Source organism: Chelonoidis abingdonii, chromosome 3 (genome assembly GCF_003597395.2).
Source record: "Chelonoidis abingdonii isolate Lonesome George chromosome 3, CheloAbing_2.0, whole genome shotgun sequence".
Lineage (NCBI taxonomy): Eukaryota > Metazoa > Chordata > Testudines > Testudinidae > Chelonoidis > Chelonoidis abingdonii.
In genome coordinates this window covers 107,917,168-107,935,370 of record NC_133771.1, presented here as the reverse complement: position 1 = coordinate 107,935,370, position 18,203 = coordinate 107,917,168, and the positions used below count along the sequence as shown (strand labels likewise).

The 18,203-nt window shown below is 40.6% G+C and overlaps 1 long non-coding RNA gene across 1 annotated transcript in view; it reads right to left on the bottom strand.

Annotated features, from left to right (window-relative positions):
- Window positions 1-189: 189 nt before the first annotated feature.
- Window positions 190-18,203, bottom strand: part of LOC116818950 (uncharacterized) — a 181,780-nt gene continuing 163,766 nt past the window's right edge. Inside the window, exons 2-4 of the long non-coding RNA XR_004372310.1 lie at window positions 5,548-5,626; window positions 721-777; window positions 190-430 (exon numbers count right to left, since the gene is read on the bottom strand). This is a non-coding gene — a long non-coding RNA (uncharacterized LOC116818950). The remainder of the gene's footprint in view (window positions 431-720; window positions 778-5,547; window positions 5,627-18,203) is intronic.

Sequence of the window (18,203 nt, the reverse complement as noted above, 5' to 3'; positions counted from 1 at the left end):
AAACTCTTTTGGGAAGCCCATCGTCTCATTCCATGTGCGTATGACACTTAGCACAATGGGGTCCGGACTCCAGTTCATGACTTGGGCTCCTAGGTGCTATCACAATACAAATAAATAACAACAACAACAAACCTCTATTACATTTCTCTCATCATGTCTTTACTAAAAGAATAAGGTATCATCCATAGCTTACTCGTCATGAAAATGAAATAGTGATAAGTACTTGATTAACCTTTTTGCTGCACATATTTAATGCATTAGGCAGCATTCAAGCAGTAAAATGACACTAATGTAAAGAGCAATCTCCATGCATCAACCTAGTTTGCACTTTACATATCACTTTCACGCTGAGAGGCACACCTCATTTCTTGAATCTGAGTGCTTCAGCTGAATCATTTCGATCAGGTTAATTGTAACTTCATTCAAAACCCTTGGGAAAAAAAAGAAAAAAAAAGTGATTTGTTTATTAGATATCAGAGGGGTAGCCGTGTTAGTCTGGATCTGTAAAAGCAGCAGAGAATCCTGTGGCACCTTATAGACTAACAGATGTTTTGGAGCGTGAGCTTTCGTGGGTGAATACCCACTTCCGTCTGACGAAGTGGGTATTCACCCACGAAAGCTCACGCTCCAAAACGTCTGTTAGTCTATAAGTGCCACAGGATCTCTGTTGTTTATTAGAAGACTCATAGAAAGTACTGCTGTGGACAGAGGAATACTTACGTTTTTGCTAGTCTATTGTGTTGTAGAAGCCTGGCAATCATACAAGTGGGTATTGCTCTTGGAAAAAAACAGATTGATGATAATCACTGGTGGCACTCATTCATTGTAGAAATCAAGAGTTAAAGGTTCTATAAATGAATGTCACCCGCAGGAGAGAATAGGAGACTGTCATTCTCCTCTAAGGTGAAGGGAGTGAAAGACGGAGAGCAAGGGGAAGAAAAGGAGGCTGAAATCAAGAAGGAACAGAAAGCAGGCAATAGGGGAAGGGAGAAACAAATGGCCAAATCCTGGTGCCATTAGGCAAGTTCCCAGTAGAACTTCCTGACTTCAGTAGGGCTAGGATCTGGCTGAATGAGCATAATTCTAATACACAGTACAATTCAGAAAGATTCATTTGCCTAGTAAAAGTCTGTTGTATTTTCATAACAAATAAATACTTTATGTATTGCATAGAGAATTGGGCATGGAGAAATTACATCAGACACATAGACCAATATCATATTAAGGATGGAACTATATTAAAGACTCTAGAAAAGCAGAAGGAGGAGGAAGAGAGAAGAGAAAATCAACTAATCCAATACAGACAAAAATCTATCCTGGTTATTACTATTCGTCCCCAAATCCCAAACAGACAAAACATGAGCACAAGTGACAGACAAGCAGAGAAATTAGGGTTACCAGATATCCCCATTTTATAGGGACAGTCCCGATTTTGGGGTCTTTTTCTTATATAGGCTCCTGTTCCCCCTCCCCCACTCCCATCCCGATTGTTCATATTTGCTGTCTGGTCACCTTAAGAGAAATGGCTATTCACAAATAGCTCCAGAAATAGGTTCTGTTTATGACTGTACCATCTTAGTGACAGAATAAAGGGAGCTCTCTTGCCTTTTGCTCTCCTCAGAAGGGCAGCAGAATAATTTTAGTGAAAGACATTTGTCCTTGTTTGGTGGCAGGAATGACCTGGGAGACTGGTTCAAAAACCACAAAAAGCAAAGAAAAAACCTAAAGAGTATATTTTAAATCACTAGCAGTCAAACAGAAAGTTAAATGGCCATGTCTTCTTGCATTTGTTCCCAGTTCCTTTCAGCTTACAGTTTTCTTTGAAACTGGCTGGCAGGAGCAGCAAACAGGAACTACCAAAACAATTTTAATCAAATATGTCTTCCCACACGAGACATAACACTTCAAAAATAAACAGCTAAACTAATCTATAAACATGTGGCTAAATTCTCTTTAAAACTGGAAGAAGCATGGCTGAATGGCCAGAGCAGGGGAATGGAGGTTGGAAAATTCTGGGTTCTATTCCTGCCTCAGCTGCTGGCTGGATGCAAGGACTTGGCCAAGTCATTTAACCTCCCCATGATTCAACTTCCTCATCTGTTTACCTACCTCACAAGGGTGTTGGAATGCTTAATTTATTAAAAGTTGTGAGGTGTCTGCATGGCTTGTGATGGAAAGTGCTAAAGGATTGCAACACGTGGTATTTAGTATTATTTATTTCATTTCTCCAGCTTTGCTTATATTTTTTCCTTGGTTTTTCAGTCTGCAGTAGGTTCAAAGTGATGTAATGGAGAGCAGAATTTGGCCTCCTGATTTTAGAAGATGCTCAGTTCTTTATAAATGGCAATTTGTCTAGCTGTGTACAACAATCAGAATAGTAGTCAACAAACTTCATAGAATTTCTTAAAGAAGTATACATTTTATTTGAGCTACCTGACCTCCTGCCCAGACTTTATCAGAAATTTTCCACTGGAAGGTTTTTTTCAGTGGAAAGTGGCTTCTCACTGAAATGTGAACTTTTGTGAAATTTTATTTATTTCAAAACCAACATATTTTGATTTTTCAGTGAAAACACACACACAAATCATCAGAGAAATTGTGTGTGTGTGTGTAGTCCCAGCCATCTCCCATCCCAACTCTTTGTCTTTCACCTCACCCAGTTTTCTCCTGCATTGCCTTTCCATGGCCCCTTGCTCTATGCTGCCAAATACATTCCCCCATTTGGAGTCAGCTTGGGCAGTTGCCAGTGGAAAAAGATGTCATATCTTTCCTAGGAGGCAGAGGTAGAGTCAACAGGCCTCTCAGCACTGAAGTGAGGCATAAGAAGGCCCGGATGGTCCTGGCCTGCTGTAGATCCGCTGGCATATGCATGGATCATGTGAAAATTATTGGTTCTCGGACCAAAAGAGAAAATTCACAGAACCAAATGCTGGCTCTACTGAAATTAATGACTAAAATCCTACTGACTTCAGTAGGACCAGGATTTGGCCTATGGAGCTGTCCTCCCACAAGGGTACATTCCTGTGGGTTTTTCTGTGGCAGAGTCGATCCCTTCTCCCTCTCCCCCCACAAATTACTTGTAAATTGTACTCTGCTGTACTGCATATGAGTGCTTATTGCAGTTCTTATTACATATTCTTACCTCCTGTAACTCACCGGTTGACCATTCCTGGAAAAAAGCCTTACCAGACAAGCAATGTCCAAATTCAGCTCTCAAATTGCTTGACATTTACTTCAATTGAAAAATATTTAGTGCCGTGGAGTGGATTAATGCTGAATATTCAAAACACTGAAAACTTCATAAGATGCCTTTGTAGTTTTACAGACTTCTGTTCAAATGTTTTGCACAGCCTACCTGTGTTTTTCCTTTACAGGTTTATGCAGTGAAAACAATTTGATACTATAACATGCCTGCAGAAATTCTCCTCTCTAACAGTAAACCTCTGATGCTCTCGTCCAAATGGTTCCACTATATACTGGTTCTTTTCAAACACAAAGAGGCAGTAATCTGTTTGTATTTGTTTTCCACAACAGGAAATATTTGATCAGGAAGGCTAATTAGGCAAGGCTGCAACGCATGCCACCGCTTTGCAATCTGAACGGCAATTGACTTTCACTATCATTTGCCAATCATCTGGCTTTAAAAGCTAGCCAACATCGTTCCTTTTGATGTAATCGCTGTACAGTAAATAGCACACTTGTGAAAATTTGATGGGCCTCATTAAAGTCTGCCGACCAAGAGAAAAATGGTGCAGTGTAAAGGAGTGTATCGCATTCTATTCTGTGATATTAGAGGGTTGCCAGGGGAAACTGCAAGATGTAGATTGCAAGCATGTTTTATAAGGCAAGAAAAACTGATGTCGGGATGGCACTCTATCTTTCTTTCATGTGGAAATACAGTTTGTTTTTAGAACTCCTGGCAGAGGCTGTTGTGCCTCTTATTTATTGTAACTTGTTGAGAGACTGGTTTTGAATCAGCTGTGCGAGTAGTTATGTGGTAGTAAGTTTGTGGATCAAACTGCCTCTGAGCAACTTACTTTTCACTTGTCAATTTATTTACTTTTGCATTTGCAGTGTGACTCCATAGCTAACAGTCTCCAGAAAGACCAGGAGGAAGAATACAGCCAATCAACCTTCGTTCCTGTCTCGATTCTCCAACACAATCTGATTAGACCCAACTTTTTTTCTCAAAGAACACCGTCTAACCTTTGACGTGTATGTATTATGTACACTATGACCTTGGATTCCATATATTTCATAGTAACTAAAAACTGACCCATTTTCAATATAATTTTTGCATTTTGCACCCACACCCACTTTGAGGTTCCTTTCTCAATACAAGCACATGCCACACATCAGGAATGCAAATGAAAACTCTGGGTGGTGAAGTCATACCACAGTTTGGGACAGTCATGAGCCTTTCTTCTTGTTTGCTCTCCACTCAGGCACTTGGCTAGATGTCTCTGATAATCACATATGGCCAGACTGGGTCCCTCTTCTGCACACGTGCACAAGCAATAAACAGCACAAGGAGCCTCTCCCATGCCTCCAGCAAACCATATGTAGAAGTCAGCCATAACAGCATAACAGAGCATAAGGACTGCTTTCTGTGGGCATCTGAAAGGGTGCTAGCCATATCAAAGCTGGCAAGAACTGGTAGGCAGGAAGGGAGGCCATGGCAGGGAGCATACAACATATACTCTTAAACTCTGGGTGTAGCAGCACTCTCGCTCCCTGTGCATTCTTAGTTGCTCCTCACACAGTATTCACTGGGGTAGGGCAGGTCCATGCTGGCCAGTGCCTAACAGTCATGACTGAGCCGAAAGTTCAGTAAACCTCAAATGAAACTTAACTCAGTACAAAGCCAACAGATACCTCCATTTATAGCTAATAATGAGCAGGCTGCCCCAACACAGCAATTGCTCCTGGATCTCCACAGCCCAGTTTGGTGTGCTTGCTACAAGAAAGTGTCTTTTATTTAGAGCTGCCTTTATGGATATATCCCCACAGCACCAGAGGAGTCCTTCCTTTGAATTAGCTGCTCTAAACACGGCTTCTTTCAGGCAGCCGCAACCCCTGTCCTTCCTCCTGTCTCTTTTCCCATCATGCCCAGCAACTGAGGGAAATTCCTCCTCCTTTAAAGGCCCATGTAATTTGTTTGGTCTGCAACACTCTCAGGTTGTACATCCTCACATGCATATTAGCATTATCAGAGGTTGAACTGGACTGACCTATACGGTGAAAAGTAACTAGTTAATCCATTTCTATTGAATCTGCAAGACTCCTAATGAACCACAAATAGCATATGAAAAAAATATAGTTACAAGAAAAAAAGGACTCTTTATGCTGCCTGCAATTACCTAGCTAGGAACTTATCATTGGCTTTGAAGCCATCTATGGCATGCTGAATTCAGTGGTCCTTTATTTACACAGCTCTTTTCATCAGTAGATCTCAAAGCACTTTACAAAGGAACTGGGTATCATTATCCCATTTTACAGATAGGGGAAGTGGGGCACAGAGAAGTGAAGTGACTTGCACAAGCTCACCCAGCATGCCAGGAGCAGAGCAGAGAATGGAATCCAGGTCTCCTGAGTCCAAGTCCAATGTTCTATCCAGTAGGCCATGCTACTAGGCAAGTAAACCGAATCCAAACAGTATATCTTTAAAAGACAGAACAACAAACAGAGCAAATATATGCAAGCAGTGAGGAACCAAAGAAAACATACTAATCATTCAAGAAACTGATTAAAGTCCACTTGCAGAAAAAATCCAACATTTTAACACATACTTAAACGTTGCCCTAAGTACTTTGCTGAATTGTAGCCTAGGGGTCAAAAGCCGGTCTTCTTGATGTGAAAGGCAAAACTCCTATTTTTAGCAATGAGACCAGGAATTGAGCCCATAACTTAGTGAATTATTTGTCATTATTTAAACGGAACATTAACTTTTCATCATTATCACTCAAACTAGTCTACAGTATTCAGGTATTTGGACTCATTATATGTCTGAAAAGCAGTGCGGCTGTTTTGTTTTTATGCGCTACTTACCTGAAGCAAATTGTTGCAAAATTGGAAAGGGTTCAGAAGAGAGCTACGAGAATTATTTGAGGTCTGGAAAATCTGCCTTGTAGTGAGAGATTTAAGAAGCTCAATCTAGTTTATCCAAGAGAAAGTTACAAAGTAACTTGATCACAAGGAAGAGATTTCTGATAGTAATGCCTGAAAATGCCAGAAAAAAGCATCGCAAGATTTAATTATTGGAAGTTCAAAATGGACAAATTCAGACTAAAAATAAGGTACAAATTATTAGCAATGAGGATAATTAACTATGGTGTCTGAGCATGTTCCAGAGTTTAAAAAAAAAAAAAAGTGACAAAAAGTTGGCCAAGAGGAGTCTCTCCTTTACTGGTCTCACTGGAATAGGCTCTCTTTGACAGTCAAGCTGACGTTTGATTATGTGTGTGAGACATATCTGCCTGCATCTAAAAACTGAACCTTAAAAATGTTGTTCAAAGGGGAGCCACAAAGATAAAGGGGAAGATATAAACATATGTCTGTGGAATAGGAAGATATGAAGAATAAGGAAGTGTCCTTCTGTGCCTGGTTGAGTGAATGTATGATTGGTGTTTGCCTATGATTCCAGGTCCAACATTTTCTAGTCTTGCATTTTTTAAATTATTTTTGAGTTGGGACTTTATGATGGTTGAGATAATGCCTGTCGACTGACCTATCACTTCAAATGTCTCAAATACCCATGTACCTGCTGACTGGCTGGATATATTTTTGGATCTATGGACTTTCTGAGCCTGAAATTACTGGAATAGGGAGACTTTGTTTTCATGAAGATGACCAGATGATACTCAACTGGGTGATTCAAGTGATACCAGAAGGGGAGTGCCTTATTCTGATTAGCCAAGAAGCTCTTGAGAAGGAGTTCCAAGAGGAAGGGACCAGCCAGACCGCCATCTTCAAAACTGAAGGAAAGAGAGAAGCCTTTTCTCTGTATTGGTTTGTTTGGCTTGCTTGCCTGTAATGGCAGCTGCTGCTGCAACTGTTGTTTACTAGCCTCTGACCATGCTATGCCACCAGGCCTGACAAGGAGGCTAATCCTTATTCCACCCTTCTGGCTGGCCATGGAGGGGTAGGAGTCCAGCAACACACAACATGCAAGACTCAAGAATCTACAAGGAAGTAACCTCTAGTCAGCTAGCAAGTCCATCAACATTAAAATGTTGGAGCCAAGAAAATCACCAGATAATCTTTTCAGCTAAGTGTTAGGTTCCTGAAGCTGAAAGAAACCACCAGTGTCATGTACATATCAACCTTTTTTGGTTTTGTTTCCTTTTCCAATTTTTATTAGTAGAAGGATGCCTCCACCCTAGCATTTTTTTCACTTGTTTTTAACTCCAACTTAAGGGTTCAACTGGTGAAAAAGATTAATTTTTTTCCGTAGCAACTTATGAGTGTGAATAATGGGAAATTAATGATGCTAACAAGAACAGAATTGAAGCATTTGAGATGTGGTGATTTCAAAGACTCTTGTGTATCTTTTGAACAGAAAATAAGATGAATGCTTATGTTAGTTGAATTGTTGGAGAGAAGCAGATCCTGTCTTAATGTTGTCTGAAATCAACAAATGGATTTCAGCCATATAACGCGTAGAGATGGAAATAACACTGAGAAAGTTATCATGGAAGGAATGATAGTGGGTCACCATAGTAGAGGACAGCCATTGAGGAGATGGATAGATGGTGTGCGGCAGATCAGTGGGAGGTCAGCTGCTGAGTGATCAAAGTTAGCAATGGATTCAGAAGGCTTCTGAAAATTCTGCTATGATGTCACCAATATTAAGACATGAATAAATGGATTTTATTTCCGTTTTAACTCCAATACGTAGCCAATAGTGATCATGTGTGTGTGCATGCTGGAGTGAGTGTAACTAGAACCCACAGAATTTATTTAAGTACAATGCCTATATAATAGTTCCACAGATGCCTAAAATAGCTCTAGGTGAAGTAACTTTGCTGTCTCAAAGATCACATAAAGATGTCTATATTTCATGGGTTAGGCACTGTATGTTTAATTTTTAGAAAATCATTATTTTCACTTAAATTTGTCATTTGAATATTAAGTGTAACAAGTGGTGTGTGATGCTTCAGGTTTAACCTAGACCTAGGGTGACCAGATGTCCTGATTTTATAGGGACAGTCCCAATTTTGGGGTCTTTTTCTTCTATAGGCTCCTATTATCCCCCACCCCCATCCTGATTTTTCACATTTGCTGTCTGGTCAAACTGCCTAGACAAGTAAGGGGTTGTCACCACCTGCTCTGTAACCCTGAGTGTCTCTGCGCTGTGCAGCCTTGTTCAGAGCCCTGATACCATCAGCCAGCTTACAGCATACGGACCTCACCCTGGCTTCCCTCAGCCTTGGTCACTCCTTGCTAGGTGGCCCCAGGCCCAAATTTCCCTGCAAATGTCTGCCCTGTAGTGTCCAGCTCTCTCCCAGAACACTCACAGAGTTAAGTTCATTGCACTTTTAAAAAGACAATACACTGTAGCATGCTGTTTCAATCAGTTGAAGTCTATAGATATAGGTATTTTCTAGGTAAGGCACAGGCATACATTAAAGCAGTAATGCAATGAGCCTATCAACCTCCAGGCCTGTAAGATAATAGCCTAGCTAAAGTAAACCAGGCCAAAGCAGTTAACCAGGAGTAACTCTAGATCATAAGATATCACAGGACAGAATGCTGTAATGACTAAACTGCTGACTGGGAACCACAAGATGCTAGTTGATATCAGCTTTAGATATTTTTAAATTAGGAACATCACCAGATGTGTGATCACAAGAATGCCATGGTAACTAATTGACGTACATAGGGATTCTTAAGTAATCAATATAACTGATACATAATCAATAGATCAGGAAACACAGTGCACTGAATTGGTTTACAGTAAAAGTAAAACAAGTTCATAGATTAGGAGATACCAAGTATAAGGAATAAAAATAGAAAGGGTTACAAGCAAACAAAAGTAAAAATAAGTTTCTAACACTAAAACCTGATTTAACAAGCTAGACTCTTTTTTGCTCAAAGAGGTGTTTCTCACCAAATCTCTTTTCCAGCAATGGCTGACCTGATCGTCTGGCCAGGACCCTTCACAGATCTCAAAGTGCTAGGTTCCTTTGTTCCTTCAGTTGAAGGATAACTTAGAGGTTCATTCCCTCTCTCTTTATAGAACCCTATACCTTTGAAATGTATTCTCAGATATGGCCCTCCATGCTGCCTTCTCCCATGCTGGTGATAACTGAGTGGTTACTCTTTCCCCTCGTTAGCTTTGTTTATCTTTTATGTAAATACACTTCTAATGTCTCTTGATTTACCTTGGACACACCTCCATTTTCCAGTAGGCAGAACCACATTTCTTTGTCTTGGTGGTATACCTTATGTCCTGCCTAGCACACATTTTAAGTCCATAATTTCAGCACATTTGTAATTTTCCATATATGTTACCCATACATACATCACACAACAATATTAATGATCAGTGAGTTATGAGTTTTCCATTGATACATTATGTGCCACCTTTGAGTAAATATCACAATACTGTGTCAATTGACATTGGGGTGCTCTTAGGGTCACTCTGTGTTATGTTTTTATTCCAGTCAGATATTAAGGCTGTAAATAGACTTTGCTGTCTAAATCCATATCATATAAAAAGATTTGCTGCACAATTAACAATCACCATTTCTCTAAGATTTGACTGCCTATGCAAATAATTAAACAGAATATTTAGAGACATTTTGTTTGGAGACACCACATTCTTAAAGGGAAAGAATCTACCAATCTTACTTATTAACATAAACTTGAGATTAATTTTAACCAAATATTTCAGCATATTGCTATTTAACAACAGATTACATTCCTTAAATATGAACTTCATAATAAATATGTATAGATCAATTTTCTAGATAGTTTTACAAACTAGCCAGTATGAGTACCATAAGGACTGTCTATGTTTTGGCTTCTCTGTTGATTCACGTGTAGTCAAAGATATTGTAAAGTCCTTGTTGTGAGGTGTAAGACCCCTTTCTTTTGGTTTGCGAAATGAACTTCATAAGTAAAAATCAGAACTAGTGGGAGTAAGATTAATTTACAGTGATTAGAGAGAATGTCTTTGATTACATCTGAACATTCCTCCATTGTCTGTCTCTATTAGATAGGACCTTATTATGTGTCATTTGATGGAACATCAGAATTCTGCATGCACACTGTCTCTGCTTCCTGACAGAGAGGGAAAGCTTTAGTGCTTCTGTTGTGATATCTAGAACTGGCAGATCTGACACTCTTCAGCTTTTCCTGTGTTGTAGCTGGACTGAAGGTCTTTTGGCTTTAAGTGAGACGGGCAAAAATCAAATGCAAATCATGACTGGTCAGCATGTGTGCTGATGTTCCCATGCATTAGTAGGTATATTCCTATAACAAGAATGGGTCTCCTCCATTCTGCTTGTCTTTTCGTTTGTTTTGTTTTTCACTGGCAGACTTTTCCCAGCCTGTGTTTTCCAAAGTGTGAGGTGTATGAAGGATTACCTGGTGGGGGAGATGGAGCAATGGCACCAGGCTCTCAATTGTTCTCTACAGTTTTGTTTAATTTTTTAGAAAAGTAAGTCCTTAGTTGTTATGATTGGAAAGGAAATATTTACAATGTGACCCAACTATAACCAATGCAGCAATGTCTTGAGTTTACAGAGAGCATGAAAAATGCTCTATGGCATGAACTGCCCTATTCATTGCAATGTATTAACTCATATGCAAATAGTACTTTACATATCTACACTGCTAACTATTTTGCTGCTCATCAAAGCATGTAAGAAAAGAGAGGAAGTATAATATGAAGATTTACACAATTTGTGCTGAGAAATTCCTTATTTTGCATTGGCTTTTAGCAACATGCGATAGGGCTGAAAAGGGGCATGATTTGTTTAATTTTTCTGAAGAGGCAGGACTCAGCTTTCTAAAGTTCAGGAAATAATGCAGCACTTTTCTTCTGTTTGTCCATTTGACTGCAATAGTTGAGGCCAGATATTGTGTGATCATCATAGCTATGTACAAGGTATTGAAATTATTGTGAAAGTGGATTAAGTACCATGCCCAATACCACCTTCTCAGGAATTCAGTGAGACAAAGTGGGTGAAGTAATATCTTTTATTGGACTAAATTCAGAGCCAGGCAATGAGGCCTACTAGTCACAGAGGGTCTGTGTGTGTTCAGTTTAAATGAAAAAGGTTCTGAGTCACTCTCAGATCCAATCCAGTTCCTTTGCTGTATTCAGGCAGCACAAGGAACCAGATTTTTGCCATATCTGACCAACTAAGAATTCCTGCACTGATTGTCCCATCCCCTTATCCTCCTGCATGGGGCATGATGGTGGATGAACAGGATGTTGCAGGGTAATCATATGGAACCATATGCTGTTGGAGTAAGTTAAACCAGTTGCTCTAACTCATGCCAGGAGTAGAGCTGGTGCAGCTAGGCCAGAGAATTGAAGAGTCATAATTGGGTCCCTGACAAATCTTATCTTTGTTTTATCCCCCAATAATACTCTTCTGATCCAAGTGACTCTTTGGTGCAGGAGAGAATCTAGCCCCGAAACTCTATTACAAGCACACAGTATTTGCAATCTGGTGGGAAAAGGTCTGATGTCTCCTTTTGCCATGGGCTAGGTGGCATGTCAAGGAGAAATATGGGTTTCTTAGAGTCTGACATGCAATGCTGAAGGCAAATTGGACATTCCACAGCTTCTTCAATTTGAGCATTTCATAAGAGGGTAGCCCAGCACATCTTTGGCCCTGTGCTTGTACTTCTCTGCTCCCATGCGCCTCAAATGATCTTTATCATTTTAGATCTCAGTGGTTGTGGAACCACATGACTTTCAAAAATTCAGGTCATCTTTGACTGCTCCTCACAGAACACCCAGAACCCATTCATGTGTGGCTGACACGAACATTTTTCTCTTAGTTAAGCAACAATAATAGTTTACCACAATGTGGGTAACTGCTTATAGATCAGAGATTTAAAGGCTCGAAGGGAACACTAGATCATCTGTCTGACATCTTCTGGGTCAGGCCATAAAATTTCACCCACTTACCCCTCTATTGAGCCCAGTCCCATCTTGATTTGAGACATCAGGTATGGAGAATCCTCTGCTACCCTTAAAAACAACAAGGAGTCCGGTGGCACCTTAAACACTGACAGATTTATTTGGTCATAAGCTTTCGTGGGTAAAAAACCCACTTCTTCTTCTGCTGCCCTTGCCAGTTTGCTCCAGTGGCTACTCACACTCATAATCTTACTTTACTGAAATCCTCTGTTCTTCTCTAACACAAGTCAATAGCTATAACTAAATGAACGTATTTTAAGTGAGCCCTCTACATTGTCACTCTGCAAGGAACAATATGCTTACGGTATGTGTCACTGGTATTCAGCCCAATATTGTACTTCTGCAGGAATTATATTAACCTTTCTAAGGCTGGGGCTGGTGACGATGTTCATGCAAATTTCCCCACACTGCCCTATGAGTGCCTGAGAAGGAGCATGGCCAGACTCAACAGTAACTTTCCTCCCCTGCACATATTGATGGAGCATTCACAAATAACACATACCTCTTATTTTGTATACATAGTTGATTTCTGTAAGTGAGAGAAAGACTTGGATGCCTAGAGCACTGAATTCCCTTCTTGCAATAGCACAGCGCTGAGTCCCCTCTCAGGGTATGTCTACACTAGATCTGGAAGGCGTAAATTCCATATTAAGGAGGCATCGCTGGGCTCTGGTCGAGACAGTGTGCTTAAAATAGAAAAGGGTAGCTAAGGCAGTGGGAGTGGTAGGAGGGGCTAACAACCCCTAGTACAGGGGTTCTCAAACTGGGGGTCGGGACCCTTCAGGGAGGTCAGGAGGTTATTATATGGGGGATTGCAAGCTGTCGGCCTCCACCCCAAATGCCACTTTGCCTCCAGCATTTATAATGGGGTTAAATATATAAAAAAAGTGTTTTTAATTTATAAGGAGAGGGGGTTGCACTCAGAGGCTTGCTATGTGAAAGGGGTCACCAGTACAAAAGTTTGAGAACCACTGCCCTAGAATGATGCCAGCTGTGACTTAAGTACCTACGCTGGGTGGCTAGCCCTTCCTGCCACTCCCATAGCTTGATCAGCACTAATGTAGGTATGTAACCTCAAGTGGGAATTTACACCTTCCACACTCAGTGTAGACATACTGTTAGAGTCCGTCTCAACCTTTTCCATACCAGGACATCCACATCCCTCAGAACTCTCCTCTCATCTAGTCACAAGACCACCTTACATCCTCCCCCCATAACAGTATCGGGGAGTGCACTGGTTATGATCCGCAGACTGAGAGTCCCGACTCTATTGGGCACATCCCCTTGAACTGTTACCCCCTTCTTTGATATCATAGTATACCAAAATGGCCACAGTGATCATTGATTGTTTCATTACAGTGAAGGCAGAATTATTACGAGCTTCTCCTTGAAATTAAGTCTTGGTTTAAAAGTGATACCAAGTCTTATGTAAGGCATGGTATAAAGCTGGCCAGTTAAATCACCATCCCCAATATCTCTTCTAGCACCACATGATTCTACAGTGGCCTCAACTTGGAGTTTGCTGTCTGTTTTGCAGAATCAGGCTCGGTAGCCTCATCTGAAAGAATATGATCCCAATATTTTACTTCAGTTGCTATGATGCTGCATTTGTCCAGATTTAAGTTAATCTCCTGCTCTGTAGATCTCTGAAATATGGCACAGCAGTTGTTAGTGGTACTGGAATGGTGATGGTTCACAATGGCATTACCAGTTTGTCCAGTTAAGACCCAGGCATAATCTGGGACCAAGCACTGCTGGTGCACATGTTCAGAATATAAAACTATAACCACTTTGTATCCACTGTTTTTACAGATTATACTGTATATACCTTGCCCATTCAGTGCCTCAATTCCACAACGGAACAATATCCGGGCACTGGCAACTATCCAAGGGCTTTTGTGCATGCTTCATTGAGTTGTGCACCACTATCCAATGGCAATATAACCTGGCAACGTTTCTCACCCTGGGTAACCTGAGTGGTGAACACGTACTCTGGTTGGACTGCTTGAGCTGAGGTCCCATCATCACCTGCTCATCCACAGGTGATTATTCCGATAAAACTTATTTGTGGTGCATGGTGGCTACTCATCCACCACACATATTCTTTTGGGTGTGTACATTTCTGCATAATTATTTTTTTACTGGCTTTTGTGGGAATTTTGCTTGAGAAAGGACTGAATAAAAACTGAGCCAGGAATTTTAGAATCTAACCCACCATTCAGGCTACATACAGGATGAAAATGATTCTAACCACATAAATGTTAATATTTTATTCCTTTATGGTCTTAAATGTCAAATAGGGCGCTGTTGACCATAACACATTACAGAATCATACAACCCTTCAGACTCCCTGGCTGTTTCTGCCTGGGTTTGCATTTTTGCAGAAATTGTTACATTCTGTGTATTCCATGTTTTCTAAGCAATGGCAGTGCAGTTAAATCACATGGGGGTTTCTCTTCCATTGGCTTACATTTCACAGGCACTAGGAACCACAAATCATGTGTGGTTAAGAAAAAAACAGTAAACCTATTAGTGCACACATCTATTGCAAGGCTGGATGGGAAGGACCCTCAGCGGAAAGTCTGATTGCTTTTATAGAGAAAAAAATAGCACTTCTCAAAATGTTTCACAGGATGGTTTTTCATGCTACTCTTGCTGTCATCCGAGCTGCCTCCTTCCACGGTAATCTGAAATGTGTTGGATTGTTTTTCCCCCTCTCCCAGGAATTGGTACAGACTGTTATTTTAGAAATCCTCATTCCCTGAGATAATACTAGTCAGCTGCCTGAGCAGGGCAATGGTGATCTGAGGTAGCCAAAATAAATCCAAGTCAGAGCCAAGCAAAGGGTCTGGCTTGGCTGTGCTGTACAGGCCGAAAACACAAACCCAGCCACTGGAACCAAATACACACAGATGAAACAGAAAATACATAACGTGATAGATACCGCTCCCGCTGCCAGGACGTAATGCCAGAAAGAATAGTCTCACTGGCTTGGCTCTGCCTGCTTCATAGACACAGAGCCGAACGAGAGCTGGCACTCAGCTCAAGCCTGGCATAAGCCTCCTTTGGCTGCACCACTACCATTGGCTACTGATCAATGTCTGCTACATCCTGTGGCTGTATACTGGGTGTGCATGTCGCTTTGAATACCACACGGTATAAGGCAATGTAGAGTATGAAACCTTATTTTGGAATGTACAGACAGATTAGCTGTCTACATCAGTGATACACTATCCCACACGAGTCTTAACATTTATTTTACATTTGTGTTTGCCACTGTTTTAACCTATGGTGCTATTAAAAGAGGCAGCTTTAGCCCTCTGTTCTCCTCTGAGTAAAGGATGATAAGTGAACTGGAAGCCCACTTTCCAATACAGTACACAATCTAGCCTGTCTAACTGATTTCTCTCTCAGTTGTCCTGTGGAGTTTCTGCTTTTCATGTTGTGGTTTGAGCAAGGAAAAGCATTTCAATGAGCTGAAAGCCTTGCATTAGAGGACCATTTTGATGAGGGTTTCCTACTTCACTCCACCCCTTTAACCGATCCACTAAGTCCTTGAAAGCACTCTTCTATTTTCAGCATACTGTAGTAATCTTGTAGGGAAGCTCATAACGACTACGAGGTGCAGCACAATTCAGATGAAACATGTATTTTGCTACCATCTTTCATAGCACATAATATGTTGGCTCCATTTTCTGATGCAGTAAAAACCTGGGATAAGCAGCTTAAGGGCTGGTCCAAGCTATTTTGCAGCAACTCCTGGAGAGCATTAACTACAATATGGTCATTTTTTACATCCTTTAATACAGAGCTGCATATTTATAGATGATGTGTGTTTTGGATATGACAGAGACATTTGATTGGAAGGCTGCCTCATGTGCTGTTACAGACATATAATCAGCAGTGGGAACCCTGGCCCACATATCTATGGGGATGGTAACGTGAAGTCTCTTTTTCTTTTTGAGATCAGCCACAGCTTTTGACGTACAGAAATTTAGTAGAAAAGAACTGAGTTGATTTTCATAAAGATAATTACAGCCCCACTTAAGTTTATAGTGGGGGGAGGTTGTTTTATGTTGTTTGTACTGTGGTATTTTTTTTTTTAAAAAAAACCTACTGCCTGAAATGTTTTAAACCTAGTATTCTATCAAGCTAGATAACTTTTCTGTATACTATACTTTTTCAGAAGCTCCTGGCAGCCATATGATTTAAGAATTTCTATTGCTCTCCTGGGCATATTATGAAACATAACTTCAGCCCAATCCTCAGCTGATAGAAATGGTGCAGCTCCATTGAGCAATAGTGATTTGCCTATTTATACTAGTTGTGAATCAGGGTGTCTACATTCACAAGGTGTATTGTGTGATCTATTGATCAATGATCATCTATACCTGATAAACATATAAAATGGGTGAAAAAGAATATTTCAAAGCAGTGGAGATTAATGTTGGAAGAGGGAGTACTCAGTGATGGAACTGTATGTTTCATACTGAGCTCACCATAGTAATGTCTGAGCACTGTGCAAAGTTATTTAAGCACAAGATAATATCTGGTCTTGTCTGGTTACCTCTATCACTTCCCATAAGCAATCAGAAATTTCTTCTTCCTCTTCCTGTATTAACCCTGGTTAACTTTATTTATTAATGCTGGAATTTAGTAACTGTAATGATTTAAAATGAGACCAGACAAAGCACTTGACTATACTGTAAAACACGATCCTACTGTGACAATAGAAGAGACAGAATTGCTTTACTAGATCTTTCTTAGCTCTAATTTCTACAGCACAGTATGATTTTATGCTTTAATCCTACCTTCAGCTACATGGACACTTAGCCCAACATATCTTGTAAAACTAAGTGCAGCCCTTGAATATGAAGGATCAAGTTCTCAGGGGTCCAGAGTCAGGAATCATCTGGATTCTGATAAAAGTAGCTCAAGGCCAAAATAATCAGGCTGAAAGGATAACGTCTAAATTGCTGAGATTACCTTCATGAAAACAGCTTTCCCTTGGTGTTGGTAGGATCCCGCTGTTGTGGGAAGCACATGCGAGTTTCTCTCCCACTATTCCCCATACCATCTGGACCCAGCACCGGATTAAGGGGGAGAGAGTTAGAAGTCTCCACCCCATCACCAAGTATGCTGGTTCTGATTCATATAAATAGTGGATGACGTAGGAGGCCCAAGTTCCTCTCTGTCAGGCCAAGATGAGGGTACTCTTTTCCTCCTGACCCTTCTCTCTTCTTTCTCTAGTCTCTCATCATCATCCTCTCCAGAAAAGTAACTCTAAAAGCCTGCTAATTGTTACCTCCCTACCCTCTCCTCCATCAATTCTGACTGTAAGAACTGAAATGCTTCTGGATCTCACAGGGGCTGCATATTAATTTATTCACCCAGCTACTCAGAAGTGGTTTGTATTGAGAACCCTGTAACTTTTCAGGAAAACCAGTAAGCTAAGGACAAATAAATTGAGCACAATGAACTGAGGACCCACTGGCCTGAAGGCAACTATTAACTATGGTTTGTAACCTGTCCTTTAAATCAGCTTCTGGACCCAATGACAGGAAGATAGCTAATGTAATGCCAATATTTAAAAAGGGCTTTAGAGGTGATCCCAGCAATTACAGAATGCTAAGTCTAACATCAGTACCGGGCAAATTAGCTGAAACAATAGTAAAGAATAAAATTGTCAGACACATAGAAAAACATAAATTGTTGGGCAAAAGTCAACATGGTTTCTATAAAGGGAAATCGTGTCTTACTAATCTATTAGAGTTCTTTGAAGGGGTCAACAAACATATGGACAAGGGGAATCCAGTGGACATAGTGAACTTAGATTTCCAGAAAGCCTTTGACAAGGTCCCTCACCAAAGGCTCTTACGTAAATTAAGTTGTCATGGGATAAAAAAGAAGGTCCTTTCATGGATTGAGAACTGGTTAAAAGACAGGGAACAAAGGGTAGAACTAAATGGTAAATTCTCAGAATGGAGAAGGATAACAAAGGGTGTTCCCCAAGGGTCAGTCCTAGGACCAATCCTATTCAACT